Source organism: Girardinichthys multiradiatus, chromosome 3 (assembly GCF_021462225.1).
Source record: "Girardinichthys multiradiatus isolate DD_20200921_A chromosome 3, DD_fGirMul_XY1, whole genome shotgun sequence".
In the NCBI taxonomy this organism is placed as follows: Eukaryota; Metazoa; Chordata; class Actinopteri; order Cyprinodontiformes; family Goodeidae; genus Girardinichthys; species Girardinichthys multiradiatus.
The window spans coordinates 41,549,581-41,563,493 of NC_061796.1; the positions used below are offsets into that span (position 1 = coordinate 41,549,581).

The 13,913-nt window shown below is 38.6% G+C and overlaps 1 long non-coding RNA gene across 1 annotated transcript; it reads left to right on the forward strand.

Moving 5' to 3' along the window:
* Window positions 1-3,008: 3,008 nt before the first annotated feature.
* LOC124865356 lies at window positions 3,009-13,429 on the forward strand. The gene is made up of 3 exons (XR_007037554.1): window positions 3,009-5,527; window positions 9,018-9,170; window positions 13,295-13,429. It is a non-coding gene; the product is annotated as an uncharacterized LOC124865356 (long non-coding RNA).
* Window positions 13,430-13,913: the final 484 nt, after the last annotated feature.

Below are 13,913 nucleotides of genomic sequence, written 5' to 3' on the forward strand. Positions count from 1 at the left end.
GATCTGAGGTCCCTAAAGGTTAATGTGTGAGGAAAACAAGGTCACTCAAGCCCTTTAAAAGCACTTTTTTACACAGCAGTCAGTTTACTTTCACCAGTGCAAGGTAAAATTTAGGTAACTGCCACAAATTCAGAGAATGATTTGCCATGCAATGATATAAAGAACCTTTTTAACGCACACCGTTAATACACACCGCACTTGTTTTTTTGGGATTGTTGTTGATTGCTGGTGTAATTAACGATTTTAAGTCATTTAGTCAACACTGAGAAAAATATAAATCTTTACATCAAATCTTAAAACATTTGACAGATTTCAGGTAACTGGAGTCACAGCAGTAACCAGATCAAATCGGGGAAAAACTGAGAAAACAACTGTAAATGTACAAATTTCAGCATTAAAGCACTTGTAAAACATAAATATTAAAACAATCAAATAAATAAATAATATAATACAAACTGATGAAAAGGGCTCCTGATTGGACTTGTTTTAAAAGTTAGAGCACTGTATACAGAACCTATGAGCTTTCTAACGGATGTCTAAGGTATGTTGAAGAACTAAAACAGTTCATGTTTTAAAAGCTTTTACCACAAAATACACAAACTGCATTCAAAAAGTAACATTTATAGTTCTTTACAGTTTGTGCAGTTTGATCTTACATGCTGGATATCTACATTTGGGCACAATTGATACATTCTTCCCTGGAGTTGTTCAGAGTTTGTTGGTTTCTGATTATACACGGCTCAAAGAAATTCAGGAACACTTTGAAAACACATCAGATCTCAGTTGGAAATAAGAGGTCATGCTGGATATGCACACTGATATAGGATGGGTAATGTGTTCGGAACAAAAGGAGGCCACATCATAACTGATGGAGCAGGCTAGTCCAATTTGCTGAAATGTCATTGCAGCCACTCAAAATGGGATTCAGTAGTTTGTATGGCCCCCACGTGCTTGTATGCATGCCTGACAACCATTCTCCTTATGAGACGACGCAGGGTGTCCCGGGTTTTCTCCTTCCAGATCCTGACAATGTCCTCATTGGTCTCCTGAGGTGCAATCTGGTGGTGTTGGATTGAGCTATACATGATGTCCTAGAGATGTTCTATTAGATTTAGGTCAGGTGAGGGAGCAGGCCGGGATCAATTTCTTCATTCTCCAGAAACTGCCTGCCATACTTTTGCGACATAAGTCTCGGCCTTATGGAGAACCCACTTCACCAGTGAAGGGTCTAACAATGAGTCTAAGGAATTCATACCTAATGGCAGTCAAGTTGGCATCGTTTATCCTGTATAGGTCTGTGCGTCCCTCCATTGTTATGCCTCCCCATATCAACATTGGCTCACCACCACACTGATCATGCTAAACAATGTTGCATGACATTCTGAAAGCCCTTTCACATCCATCACATGAGCTCATAGTGAACCTGCTCTCATATGTGAAAAGTACTGGGTGCCAGTGCCAAACCTGCCAATTGCAGCCAGTTCTCTGGCAAATGCCAGTCAAGCTCCACGGTGCCAGGCAGTGAGCACAGGGCATACTAGAGGATGTCAGGCCCTCAGCCCACCCTCATGAAGTTAATTTCTAATGCTTTGTGTCTCCCAGCACAAATAGACTGTGCTGGGAGACACATCAAACTATGGACAATGGCACGTATGGATGTGGCATCCTGGTGGAGTTCAACTGCCTGTGCAAACTTTGTAGGGTCTAGGTATTGCTTCATGCTACCAGTAGTGACACTGACCCTGGTCAAATGCAAAACTACTAGTCAAAAAATGAGGAGGGAAAAGATGTCAGTGGCCTCCACCTGTAAAACCATTCCTGTTTTTAGGGGTTGTCTTTTTGTGGCCCCTTTAGTGCACATATTGTTAATTTAATTAACACCAAAACAGCTGGCACTGATTAGCAACCCCCTCCTCCTCTTAACTGTCCAGAACAATATTCCAGATGTTTAATTGATTACACTTTTTTGAGCAGTTTACACTTGCTTGCTGAAAGGTAAGCAAAGGTTCTTAGTGGGGTTAAGACCTAAGGAGTTTTCTGATGATACAAGCATGTATCTATATATACTTGACTTGCAGTCAATAATGCCACAGGTAATTGTTTTGTGAGATGTGTTTAAAGCAATGGAAGGTGATTATGAATGTACATTTTTTCATTTTCATTAATCTTAATCAAAACTGATCTTAATGTGAACGACAAAAGATTCTACCCAGATGAGGCTAAGCATATTACCTCAACAAGGTATATGTGACAAGCCATTTAGGCATGGAGAAAACTAATTACAGCTGCCTGTATTTGTAATCTTATTTTTAGTCAGGAGTGTGAGTGTAATCACAACTTCATAGCAAAAAGGTGCAAAACAGTCTGGTGCCTGCTGGAAGTCCCTGCTTAATGAGATTAGTAGGACCACATCTTAATAGAAGAGCAACAATGAATCCCTCTCCAACTGGTGACCATCTGCTATTTGGCTTGGTTAAAACATTTTATCCATAAAAGGTTGTGCAGCTACATTGGAAAGTATGTTACCATGACAACGCCACATGACTGTTCTTGTCAGATTAAAATCTTGCTATGTTGAGCAGCTTTGTCAAATTAAGGAGTAAGTGCAGAAAAGATCACATCAGTGCAACAAATTCACTAAATGTGAAGTTTTCCAGTATGCAAGACTGTTAACATTTTTAATCATGAAAGATGCAAAGGAAACCTTACCAGAGATAAATCTGACAAGACGGTAAAATACACAAGAACTAGTTGGGCCAAGCACCTGCAACCTCAGAGGTTTTTGGAAAATTAAAGAGTTTGTCAATAGTTCGTTGACATGGACAAAAACTGCATTGTAACTATCAGTTGGACTTATCTAGCAAAAGTCAATGCTGGGGCAATTCAATTCAATTCAAAAATACTTTATCAATCCCAAAGGGAAATTCAATGTTGTTGTAGCTCATATTATACAGGTAGATGCTGATGGCTGTGGGTAGGAAGGATCTCCTGTAGTGCTCCGTCTTACAGCATATCTGAAGAAGCCTCTGTCTGAAAACACTCTGTTGTTGTACAACAGTCTCATGAAGAGGATGCTCAGGGTTCTCTATAATGCTCTTCATTTTATGAAGAATCCTTCTTAGAAAGACCTTACAAGGGAAGATGGGGAAATGTGATCGGTTATAGATTGAACACCCCCTCTGGTAGCTATTTTTTAAAGGACCATCACCCAGTTTAGAAGTCTGCTGTTGCACAAATTTGTCGACTGAGAAAGTTTCACACCCTTCAGGAACTCAGGTTAATTTCCTTGAGTTTCCTCAAATCCTTGAATCTACAAAGTCTAGGTGCTGCAGAGTGGACTCATTGACCTCAGTCCCTGAATGCTGCCTCATAACTGAAGGTGTTCAAGACAAGCTACAAGAACATCATCCATCACCTGACAATATTCTAAGAAGGGGCCAGAGCACAAAATCTCCACCCAACAGGTCCCTGGCTAATTGTTATGGTAAAATGGTGAATGGCCTGCACTTGTATAGCAGTTTATCAAGTCCTAGGCCTTTACACTAGAATCAATGTCTTGCCCAAGGACACAACAACTGAGATGGACACAGTGGGACCCTATTAGAGAATGCTGTTGCTATAGTGACAGCTTCATAGGTATACCACCTGCAGCACTCAGTAGGGTTCAGCACCAAAGGGATGCAAAAAACACCACTTTTGTTTTGATCAAGCACGCCAATACTCCCAGCCATTTCTCTCCAGTTCAATCATACAACGGTAACTCCACATTTACTCCAAGAACGCAGAGTAATATGAACAGCAGTCAATAATCCTAATCCCTTTCCTCTTCCAAAGGTGTTGGAAGACCAAGCTTTCCCACCTTTGGTTACCAGATGTGGTGTAAAAGTAAACATCCATGCTCTCTACCTATGACCCAAAGTATTGCCAAAAGGAATACGTTCCTGTCTATGAGAGTGACTTCTGACCCCTTGCTTTGTATTGAACCCAACTATATCTAGCTGGTGTCATGCTCAGACACAAACTGAAACTCTTTCCCTACCAGTAAAGTGACATTTTATGTTTGTGTAATGCTTACAAATAAAACCTGGTAAAACATTTATTGGTTAATTACAAGTACTTAACTGCCAGCATGACAGTGTGGTACTAGGCGAGAGGAACCAGCTGTAATACAGAAAAAGGCATTTCTTCTTAAATCTGCTGTCCATTAACTTTACTTAACTGGCCTTTGTTCTTCCTTCTTCCATTTAAGAAATATATATTTATTTATATTTATACATTCATATAGTTTACGAGTTAACTAAGATTTGGCAAATAATTAGACCAACTAAGGTCTGATCTATCTGTCTGTTCACATGTCACGGAAGTAGTTAATCTGAGGTTAATTTTTGTATGTTTGCAGTCTAATTGTTTTGTCAAAAGCTTTTTGAAAGTAACCTTCTTGGTGCAAAATTAAATGGCTCTACATACATGGCTCTCTGACATATTTGTAATCTTTTATTACTTCAAACAAAGAAATTGGAGTGACTGTGGCTCAGATGGTAGTAGTTCGTCCTGTAACCAGTGGGCTGCCAGTTCAAACCCCTGCTCTGTCTGTCTCAGTCGTTGTGTCCTTGGGCAAGACACTTCATCCTCCTTGCCTGCTAATAGTGGTCAGAGGGCTCGGTGGTGCCGATTGTATGGCAGCTTCAGTTCTGTCAGTGTGCCCCAGGGCAGCTTTGGCTACAATGTAACTTACCACTGTCAGCGTGTGACTGTGTGGGTGAATGACTGATTGTAGTGTAAAGCGCTTTGGGGTCTCTGGGGCCTTGATGAAGTCCCCAGACTTAAGTGCCCCTAATTAAATTATATTCAGTGAAACAGATGCAAGTGCAAGCCATTTACCATTTACCAAAGTACACTGAGTAAATTGTGCTTCAATTAGGATTTAAGCTTCTCAACTGTTCAGTTTTGTTTTTAATGGGAAGTTATAAAGCTTTAGATACACCTTTAGCTGGGACAACCTGGAATATTTCAGCAGTCAGATGTGGTTTAACACTGTGGTGTAACACTTAAATATAGATGTTAAATATCTCTTTTATGAAGATAAACTGTATTTTTTACCCATATGTTTGAGTAATCTATGTAAAAGTGTCATGTGACAGGAATGCTGGGACACAATTAGTGTCTTGAAGTGTCAGGACTCAGGATCATTTGGTACAGGACATATCCTTTGTTCTTTGACTAGCCTCAAATGTAAGGCAAGGTAATCTAAAGACATGATCTTAGATGATTCAAAAATGATTCTGTTACTTTTGTTTTTTGAACTGTGTGAGAAAACAATGCAAGTTATGACATCACTAACACTTTTGGAATTAGAATGTGGAAATGGAACTTTTCTAAATCCAGTCAATCGTGAAACTCAGCTGATTTCAACTAACGTCAAGCAAATGTCAGCAACAATATTAACTGGGAGACTTCATATTGAGGAAAAAACAATTAATTTGTTGCGACATAGAATCAAAAAGCAACAATGTGAAGCAAAGGAAATGTAAGTTTAAACTTTCTTGTAAGCAGTTCCATTTATAAGATACACTGAAACTCTCAGGTTGAAAAGTAAAATTTAAAACTTTGTTTTGCTCAGCTGTGAACCTACTTAGTGTGTATCATTTCTTAACTCATAAAATTGTATTTAGTAAAAAGTTGCACCTATTTACATGTACCTCGAATACTGCACTGAGAATTTTATTTGTGCTTTCTTTTGATCTGTATCCTGTACTTAACTGATTTAAAATAGCTACAACCCTGTCAAAAAGGTTTCACCACCCTTGATTTCCTTATATTTCAGTGACAAGAAGACAAATGCTTTGCAAAAAATAATTTAATTTTAATTTTAATTTAAATAAGTAAACACAAATACATTGCAAAAATCTCAATCCCTTAATTCTTTACATTTTGCTTAGCCGATTTTGCTTTGCTTAGACAACTTTTCAACTAGCTCTTGGTGGTGTTAAAGTAAAATTTTGTCTATCAAACTGTTTGATCTTTAATATTTTTATGCAATCAAGTATAAAAATGCAAACAAGGTTTTCTTATTTCATAGGTTACTGAGAGTAAATTGTCTTAAATATCCAATTTAGAACTGTTTCTTTACTAAGTTGTCTCTTGTTTCTGGCTGAAACAAGAATTATCCATAGATCAGAGTCATGAAACCTAGATATCATCAAATAATGGACTATGAAGGTAAATGCTGCCAAAGTGAAAAGAAAACTTTTAAATAGAAAGAATTTTACTTAACATCAAAACCAACATTACAAAGAAAGTCTGATTTCTTGTGACCAAAACAACAAAACGTAGGGATGTGACAAGATTGTGATCAGCCCAGCAATTAATTACATTAAATACATTTTTATCACATCAGAATCTTATGTTACAGCAAATGACAGTTTACCTACACTAGCATGCTATCACTAGCTGGTGTTAGCTTACATGCTAATGCTATCTCCAGCAGAAATTGGGTTAGAGACGGGGTACACACAGTCCATCACAGGCTAACGCAGAGACACACAGGACAGACAACCTGGGGACAATTCCAGTTTGGAGTTTAAAGGATTAAATGTTATCAAGATATAATGAAAACATTGGTACTGTTACGGTTTCATTTATTTAAAAATATTTATTCATATTTAAACAATAAAAATCAAGTGTAATAGCGGGATTGTGTCTATCCACACTGTTATTAGCATTTTCTAAAAGTAATATAACAAAGTAATAACAGTCAGTCTTTTTCCTCTCCTCCTTTTTCTGTCTAACACTCTTTCTTTCCATCCTCTTAGCTTTACTCTTCTTTCTATCAGTTTGTTTTCCTCCCATCTCTTCAACTCTTCAAATTTTCTTCTGCTCTTTAACTCTTTTTCTCTGTCTTTCTATTTTCTTCGTCTTTTACTCCTCCAAAACCGACATAATATAATCATAGTCCCCTCCAAAAACATTAGAACGTTTAACATACTATAAAAAAATTTAAATGTAACAAATAAAATAAGACATTTGTTTCAGATACCCTTTAGAACTTGGTTATTTTAGATGAGAAACTACGGTAATCCTAATATAATCTTATAAATATAAACATTTCTTTAATTATTTGATCAGTTTTCTTAGCAGATGAAATCCAGAAATTGCTATATTATATACAACCGAAGAAATGCACATTTAACCAGGTATCTTCCCCTCTTCACCATTTTCAGTCCATAAATTGCTTGCCTCATTCAGTTAACATTCACAAGATGCTAAAATCGGGGACATTCCCAGGGACAGCTTTAGCTGGGACATGTAATCTAAAACGGGGACTGTCCCTGGGAATCGGGGACGTCTGGTCACCCTACAATTAACCTAACTCATGCTTTTGGGAGGAAGCTGGAGAACCTGCTAAGAATCCACACACACACTCCATGCAGAAATAGCCCAGGTGTGGATTCGAAAATGCAACCTTCTTGCTAAATATTTCTCCACTGGAAGGGCCTAACACCTGCATTTACAGCTAGCTACACTCACCGGCCACTTTTTTAGGTACAACTGTCCAACTGCTTGTTAACGCAAATTTCTGATCAGCCAATCACATGGCAGCAACTCAATTTAGGCATGTAGACATGGTCAAGATGATCTGCTGCAGTTTAAACCAAGCATCAGAATGGGGAAGAAAGGTGATTTAAGGGACTTTGGCATGGTTGTTGGTGCCAGACGGGCTGGTCTGATTATTTCAGAAACTTCTGATCTACTGGGATTTCACGCACTACCATCTCTAGGGTTTAAAGAGAATGGTCCAAAAAAGAGAAAATATCCGCCTAGCAGCAGTTCTGTGGGCGCAAATGCCTAGTTGATGCCAGAGGTCAGAGGAGAATGGCCAGACTGGTTCGAGCTGATAGAAAGGCAACACTATCTCAAATAACCACCCATTATAACCAAGGCATGCAGAAGAGCATCTCTGAATGCACATCACGTCAAACCTTGAGGCGGATGGGCTACAACAGCAGAAGACCACACTGGGTGTCACTCCTGTCAGCTAAGAACAGGAAACTGAGGCTACAATTTGCACAGGCTCACCAAAATTGGACAATAGAAGATTGGAAAAACGTTGCCTGGTCTGATGAGTCTCAATTTCTGCTGCGACATTCAGATGGTAGGGTCAGAATTTGGCGTCAACAACATGAAAGCATGGATCCACCCTGCCTTGTATCAATGGTTCATGCTGGTGGTGGTGGTGTAATGGTGAGGGGGATATTTTCTTGGCAGACTTAGCACCAATTAAGCATTGTGTCAACACCACAGCCTACCTAAGTATTGTTGCTGACCATCCCTTTATGACCACAGTGTACTCCTTTTCTGATGGTTACTTCCAGCAGGATAACGCGCCATGTCATAAAGCACAAATCATCTCAGACTGGTTTCTTGAACATGACAATGAGTTCACTGTACTCAAATGGCCTCCACAGTCACCAGATCTCAATCCAATAGAGCACCTTTGGGATGCGGTGGAAAAGGAGATTCGCATCATGGATGAGCAGCCGACAAATCTGCAGCATCTGTGTGATGCTATCATGTCAATATGGACCAAACTCTCTGAGGAATGTTTCTAGTACCTTGTTGAATCTATGCCACAAAGGATTAAGGTAGTTCTGAAGGCAAAAGGGGTCCAACCCAGTACTAGCAAGGTGTACCTAATAAAGTGGCAGGTGAGTGTATATTGAAATTTAGATAATAGAAAAATGCATGTTCTGATTAATTCCATGTTTCAAAATACAATTGGCAACTTTGGTGTTTACGTCTACAGCTAAACGATGTAAGTTTTAGTTAAAATTAGTGTGCAAATGTTAGCATTGGCATGCCGATTATTAGGAATTTCAGACTTGTGGGAACTAAGCAAGCATCAGTTTCCAGACATGTTAACTATGATGGATCTCAACTCTTTCACACCATGAACTGGAGAATTTCTGAATATGTTTGTAAAATATGTATTAAAACTAAAATCTTTGCTCTTAATTCAGAAGTTTGGAAACCAAATATCCAGTGAGGAACAAAATGAGGACTGACCATCTCTATGTTTCAAAGCAGGCAACATCTGAAGCATCTTCTGAGGTCCAAGTTAGATGTCAGTTGAAAAGAAAGAGAAACACTGGAGAGGATCATTTTAAAGATGGGTAGGTAGTATTTCAAATGCCTACACAAAGTACATTAAAGATGTATCTGAAAATAACAGTTTTTATTGTATTATTATTGTTGCTGTGTTTGTATTGTACTCTTTGTATATTGTATTAATAATGTTTCAGATTATATATTGTACAGTTTATATTGTATTGTGATTGTTACTGCTGTGTTTATTGTATTTTAAATATTGTTGTGGTTTTTGTATTGTTTTGTTTTATTGTATCATTGTTACTGTATTTGTATTATACTCTTTATATTGTATTACTGTAGTTTCTGATTTTGTATTCTACAGTTTTGATTGTGTTGTGATTATTACTGCAGTTTTGGTATTGTTCTGTTTGTATTGTGTGATTGTTGAAGTTTTACTGTATTTTGATTATTGTTGCTGTTTTTGTATTTCAATTCAATTCAGTTTTATTTATATAGCGCCAATTCACAACACATGTTGTCTCAAGGCACTTCACAACAGTCAGGTACATACATTCCAATTAATCCTAATCATTGAACAGTGCAGTCGGAGTTAGCTTTTTATTCAAATTGGATAAAATGTTTTTCTATCTAAGGAAACCCAGCAGATTGCATCCAGTCAGTGACTTGCAGCATTCCCTCCTCCTGGATGAGGATGTAGAGACAGTGGACAGTCACTTGCGTTGACTTTGCAGCAATCCCTCATACTGAGCATGCATGTAGCGACAGTGGAGAGGAAAAACTCCCTTTTAACAGGAAGAAACCTCCAGCAGAACCAGGCTCAGTGTGAGTGGTCATCTGCCACAACCGACTGGGGGTTTGAGAGAACAGAGCAGAGACACAAAAAGAACACAGAAGCACTGATCCAGGAGTACTTTCTATGGGAAGGAAGAGTAAATGTTAATGGATGTAGCTCCTTTAGTCGTTTCACCTAGAAAGAAAGAACAGATAAACTCTGAGCCAGTTTTCAAGGTTAGAGTCTGAAAGAGAGCACATAGAGTTAGTCACAGTAGAAGCTCAGTCAATTGCCATGTCTAGGAGAGAGAAAGGGTTAAACACTAAAAGACAGGGCTATGTGGATCATCGGTAGAAGGTGAGCATTAAGTTTTTGCCAGCAGAAGCTCGGACGATTCCCCTCTCCAGAAAGGTGTCACAGGTAGACACAGAGCCAGGCCAGGTGTAGCTTCTAGGAAGAGAATAGAGAGAACAAGGTTAAAAGCTGAAATAACAGCAAATAATGCAAAATTGGAGAGTAGTGTGAGAATGTAGCGAAGAGGGTGAAAGTGATCGTCATGTCCTCCAGCAGCCTAAGCCTATAGCAGCATAACTACACAGATAGTTTCAGTTCAGATTATTTAGTTAAATGGCGCTTATTTACAACAATGTCGTCTCAAGGAACCCCACAAATGGTCCCACTGATGGTCATTGTTATACTAAAAACCACAAGGATTGGGATACCTCTCTCTGTCAGACTGATTATAAATATTGGAAAAGAGAAGGGGTCATACAGGTAGAAGAAATGGAGGGTGTGTTTGCACCTCAACCATAATTGAGCCGGTTTAGGCTAAACCTGACTCCATCTAACAGGGAGGGAAGAAGACAGAGGTAAAAATAGGGAAGATAGCTCAGGATAACCTAAGTCACTAACTATAAGCTTTATCAAAAAGGAATGTTTTAAGCATAGCCTTAAAAGTAGACAGGGTGTCTGCCTCACGGACTAAAGCTGGGAGCTGGTCCCACAGGAGAGAAACCGGATAACTAAAGGATCTGCCTCCCATTCTACTTCTAGAGACTCTAGGAACCACCAGTAAACCTGCAGTCTGAGAACGAAGTGCCCTGTTAGGAACATATGGAACCATCAGATCTCTGATGTATGATGGAGCTAGATCATTAAGGGCTGTAAATGTGAGGAGGAGAATTTTAAATTCTATTCTAAATTTAACAGGGAGCCAATGAAGGGAAGCTAAAATAGGAGAAATATGGTCTCTCTTTTTAATTTTCATCAGAACTCTTGCTGAAGCAATCGGAATCAGCTGAAGGCTTTTAACTGCGTTTTGTGGTCATCCAAGTTTTTATATCTTCAAGACATGCTTGTAGTCTATCTAACTGGTTGGGCTCATCCGGATTTATGGATAAGTAAAGCTGAGTATCATCAGCGTAACAGTGAAAATGTATCCCATGCTGCCTGATAATTTGACCTATTGGAAGCATATATATATTAAAGAGATTTGGCCCAAGTACTGAACCCTGTGGTACTCCACAATTAACCCTCGAGTTTAAAGATGATTTATCATTTGCATGAACAAACTGGAATCTGTCAGACAGATAAGATTTAAACCAGCCTAGCGCTGTTCCCCTGATTCCTACAGCATATTCCAGCCTTTTTAAAAGAATATTATGGTCGACTGTATCAAATGCAGCACTGAGATCTAACAGAACCAGTACAGACACAAGTCCATTATCTGAGGCCATAAGAATATCATTAGTGACTTTCAGCAGAGCTGTTTCAGTGCTATGATGAGCTCTGAAACCTGACTGAAACTCTTCAAACAGGTCATTGCTGTGTAAATGCTCACACATTTGATTAGCAACTATTTTCTCAAGAATTTTAGATAAGAATGGAAGATTGGATATAGGTCTGTAATTTTTCAAGTCGTCTCAAGCGAAGGTTTCTTAAGTAAAGGTTTAATTACAGCTAACTTAAAAGCCTGTGGTACATATCCATTTACTAAAGATATATTAATCATATCTAAAATGGGGCTGGTAATCAGAGGGAACACTTCCTTAAATAATTTGGTTGGGATTGGGTCTAACATACAAGTTGAAGGTTTAGATGAAGCTAATATTTCTGATAACTCAGGAAGCTTCACATGATCAAAACAGTCCAAACACAAATCAGGTTCTGCAGTTACTTCCAATGTTGTCTCACTTGCTGAGGATGAAGTAATCATCTTCGGGAGTATGTCAAAGATTTTCTTTTTAATAGAATCAATTTTATTTAAGAAGAATCCCATAGAGTCATGGCTGCTAAGAGCTAAGGGAATGGATGGCTCAACAGAGCTATGACTCTGTGTAAGTTTAGCAACTGTACTAAAGAGAATAAGAATAATCCTATTCTTATTCTCTTCTATTAATGATGAGAAATAAGCTGTTCTAGCTTGGCGAAGTGTCTTTTTATACAACAGTAGGCTATTTTTCCAGATTAAGTAGGAATCCTCTAGGTGTGTATAGCACCATTTTCTCTCTAATTTTCTAACATTGTGCTTTAAAGTACGCAGCTCTAAATTAAACCAAGGATCTAGCCTCCTATGAATGATTACCTTCTTTTTCAAGGGGGCTGCATTGTCTAATGCATCACGCAATGATGAAGAAACACTATGAACAAAAGAATCAATTTGTGAAGGGGCAGAAACAGAATTATTGCCCTCCATTGTGCTTTTCGGTGATAATGAGGAAATTAAAAGTGGAACAGATTCTTTAAAGGTTTTTACAGCTATGTTATTAAGAAATGGTTAGACAGGACAGGGTTATGAGAGAATATTGTTATGTCTTTAAACTCAATGCCATATGTCAGCACAAGGTCCAGAGAATGAAGACAAAGGTGGGTAGGTTTGTTAATGTTTTGAGCAAAGCCAATTGAGTCTAAGATAGCATTAAATGCTATATTTAGGCTATCACTTCCAGTATCAACATGACTGTTAAAATCCCCCACTATAATAACTTTATCTGTATTTAACACTAAATCAGATAAAAGGTCTGAAAACTGATCTAAAAATTGAGAGTAAGGGCCTGGTTGACGGTACAAAACAAAAAACAGAAGTGGTTTTAGTGCTTTGCAATTTGGATGAGGAAAATTAAGGATTAAATATTCAAAAGAGTTGTAGCTATTGATTGGTCTGGGACTAATCAATTTCACTCATTGTATTGTATCATTGTTGATGCTCTTGCTGTTTTGTGTTGTACTGTCTTTATTGTATTATTGTTGTTGCTGTTTTTGTATTGTACTGGTTTTATTGTATGAATATTGTTGCTGTATTTGTATTTGTTATTTTATTTTTTATTGTATTACTGTTGTTTCAGATTTTGTATTGTAGTTTTGTTTGTATTGTGACTATTGTTTTGTATTCTATGGTCTGTACTGCATCGGCAGGAACTGAGGCATCTGGCTGTTCCTCGGAGGCAGGGGTTGAAGCGTCTGTCTGACCATCAGCAAAAGGAGCAGCAGGATCTTGCTAATGTTCAGACCCAGGAGCTGAAGTATCTGGTTGACCTTCAGCGGAAGGAGCAGCAACATCTGGCTGATCTTCGGAGGCCTTCAGTGGAACGAGCTGAACCATTTGGCTGACCTTCAGCAGAGGCAAGAGCTAAAGCATCTAGCTGCTTTTTAGTGGTGGTTGGGTCTGAACCGTCTGTCTGACCATAAGCGGAGGCAGGAGCTGAGGCATCTGGCTGACCATCAGCGGAAGGAGCAGCAGCGTCTGGCTAACCTTTAGCGGACGACGGAGCTGAAGCATCTAGCTTACCTTCAGCGGAGGCAGGAGCTGAAGTTTCTAGCTGCTTTTTAGTGGTGGTTGGGGCTGAAGAGTATGGTTGACCTTCAGCGGAGGAAGGAGCTGAAGCATCTGGCTGACGTTTAGCGGTGTTGAATTTGTGTTGCGGTTTTTGTATTGTTCTGTTTTATTGTATCATTGTTGCTGTATTTGTATTGTACTCTTTTTATTGTATTACTGTTGTTTCAGATTTTGTATTGTAGTTTTGTTTGTATTGTT